Source organism: Chaetura pelagica, unplaced genomic scaffold (genome assembly GCF_000747805.2).
Source record: "Chaetura pelagica isolate M959 unplaced genomic scaffold, ChaPel_1.0 scaffold120, whole genome shotgun sequence".
Taxonomy (NCBI): domain Eukaryota; kingdom Metazoa; phylum Chordata; class Aves; order Apodiformes; family Apodidae; genus Chaetura; species Chaetura pelagica.
Genome location: NW_009951952.1, coordinates 1,006,114 through 1,009,308, shown reverse-complemented (window position 1 = coordinate 1,009,308; position 3,195 = coordinate 1,006,114).

Here is a 3,195-nt window from a genome sequence, read left to right as displayed (position 1 = left end):
CCCCTTACCACGACATCTGTGAAAAGTTTCATTTCCTGGAGATACTTTGAACGGGAACAGAGACACGTTAGAGGGAGGAAGAAAAACCAACCCAAAGCACTGACACTGGATTTGTTTGCAGTTTACAAAAGCTTGGCCAGCAGAGCGCGGGGCTCCCCCACGTCAAGTGTTGGGAAATGTTTTCACCCCACCTCCTGCCACTTTCTTACAGGCCTTCTCTCCACACACAGTGTGTGGAAAGGGCAAGTCCAAGGGCAGCCCTTGAAGTGGTTGAGTCCAAACTCTGCCCTTGCTTCAACAAGCACTATTGATCAAAGAGCAGTCTAATTAATCCGGCCTGAAACACGACTTAAACCAGTTCCAGGCATGAGATTGTAAACTTCCAGCAATGAGCAGTGCAGACTCCTGCCCCAGAGCTGAAGTGCCAGGGAGAGGGGCAGGAGAGCAGGGCAGTGGGCAGAAACAGCCACCCACCCCCTCCTCTGTCCCATCCGTTCTCAGCTTGAACGTCCATCAAAGCCTTGAATGGAGCCTGGATAAGGAAAAGACTCAGTAATAGACTGTGCTAAAGCAATAATATCCCCTGCTGTAAGTGGAGACTCAACCTATGCTTAGACTACAGATCTCCAGAGTCTTTTTCCACCTACCTCTTTCAGCCACTCTGTGCTTTTAATAAGCCAGTAATTTTATTTGACCTGTCGTTTTCTCCAAATCTCGACTGGTTTTTTTGCAAAGCTTATTACAATTTACATTCTCATTTAAATGCCCTTCATGGTGAGTCAGATGGGACCCGAGATCACCTCATAGTTTAGCTGGGTAAATGGGCATAACCTGGCCTCAGATGAAACTCCCTGTGCTTTGTCCTATAAAGAACAGGTTTTTGCTGCAGAGATAAAGGATGAAAGGTCCATTTCCTTTTCTCCAAGATTACTTTTGTCAGACACCTTCTATGGCACATTAGGGCCTTAAAGTTGTGGCTGAGTTTCCTGTCTCTGGCCACAGCAGACCAGCAGCTGAAGGTGTCCGTACAGCACAGGGGCAACCTCACCTTCATCTGCACAATTTCATAAAATCATAGAGTGGTTTGGGTTGGAAGGGACATTAAAGATCATCTAGTCTCAACCCCCCTGCCATGGGCAGGGACACCTCCCACTAGACCAGGTTGCTCAGAGCCCCATCCAGCCTGGCCTTCAACACTTCCAAGGATGGGGCAGCCACAACTTCTCTGGGCAGCCTGTGCCAGTGTCTCACCACCCTCACACTAAAGAATTTCCTCCTGATGTCTAACTTAAATCTCCCCTCTTCCAGCTTAAAGTCATTCCCCCTTGTCCTCTCACTACAATCCCTTGTAAAAAGCCCCTCCCCAGCTTTCCTGTAGCCCCCTCAGGCACAGGAAGGCTGCTGTGAAGTCTCCCTGGAACCTTCTCTTCTCCAGGCTGAACAACCTCAACTCAGCCTGTCTTCAGAGCAGAGGTGCTCCAACTCCTTGGCTGTCAGCAAGGGGTCTGAGAGTTACTTTGAAAGTGTTCACAAAAGCAACTATTCTCATGAAGATGAAACATGCCATTGCACACTTCCTCAGAGTGACACCCATGGGTCCACACGTAGGAAGAGGTTGAGATGCACTGCTTTTGCTCACAGAAGCAACTGGTGAAGTGGCTGCCTGCCCTACAGACCATCACAGCTCAAAGCACATGGCCAGGTGACCAGTTTGCACCAATACCTGTGCCATTTGTTTTGGTCCCCAAGCAGCTGGGGCAATACACTTCCAAAGGCTGGCACCCCAGACGTTGCCTCTCTGATGCCCTTGGGGAGCATTGCCTCGTGGGTCTCCAGTCACCTTGCATTCCAGGAGAGACCTACCAGTAGCACATGTTGACCTTTCAGATCTTCCTGAGGTCAACTCTAAACGGCTCTTTGTCAGCCCAGGAACACAGAGTCTACTTCTTGTTTCCCATGGCATGAAAGCAATTCCCTGCTTCAGCCTGGCAAACCTGAAGTTCCCCATGCCCAGCTCTATCTCCATGCCCTGCTTTGGCTGCTTCACCAGTATCCCAGTGTGTAGGGTGAGTGCTAATTGACATGATGAGCAGGGGGCTTTGCCTCAGCTCTTCTAAGAAACATCACAGTAGACTGATGTTCTTCAGAAAAACCTCCATGAAGAAGACTGAGGGGGCTGGAAGGGGACAGCGTCAAGGCTTCCAAGAGATCAAAATATTTGGAATATTGAAAGTACCTTTTCCAACTTTAACTGGCAAGAGAAGTGGCAGAAGGAACTGAGAAGAAAAATTGGGGGACAGAGAGATGAAGGCAGAAGCTGAAGAGAAACGATGGAGGAGTGTTAGGCAGAAGGAAAATGGCAAGATGAAATTCCATCTAGGGGGGAGGTAATGTTTCCTTCAAGGAAAAGGGTGGCCAGGTGCTGTCTGAGCCTCTTCTGCCCAAGCTTCATCCACCCTTGGGACCCTTGAGAGGACCAAAGCCTCAGGGGCAGAAGATCCTGCCCCAGCCTGAGTCCCAGCTCAGGAGAGACTGAGCCTCAGCAGGCAACCCTGCAGCCACTGAACTCCAGATGTTCACTTCAAAGCACACGACACGTGAAGGGACACACAAGAGGGGTCAGGGCCCACGGGGACAGGGGTATGTCTTTCCACCTCTCCTACCCCCGGTGTCAGGCATGCACTGGTGAGAGAGTCGTGGAAATCCAAGTGTCTGTGCGTGTGCCTGAGTGCGTGCTAGGAGAGGGACTGGGTGGGGGGGCAAGATTTCACACCACCATCAGCTGTCTCCCCTCCCACCACTCTGCTCCCATCGCCCTGTCCCGCGTGGGCGGGACGGGCCCCCAACCTTCCCCACGTGGGAGGCTGAGGAGGCCCAGCTCGTCCAGTTGCCCAGGCACGTCCTGGTGGAGTCAGTGAGTAATGGTGGTGGTGGTGGGCCGTGGCACAAGGAGGTCGTTTGTGTCCCGGGGTAGCAGAGGCAGCGGGAGCCTGCGCTCGCCGGCTGTGACAGGAGGGTGGGGAGAGCCAGCTCTGCTTCTCCCATGAGCGTCACAGGTTCACCAGTGGGATGCTGGGGGGAAAAGGGAATTGGAAGTTAATTAGCAACAGGCTCTTAGGCCACCCCAGCGCCCACGCTAAGCAGCTGGCACCTTCTCCCTGCCTCAGCCCACCTGTGTCCGTCCCCCCCCCCCCA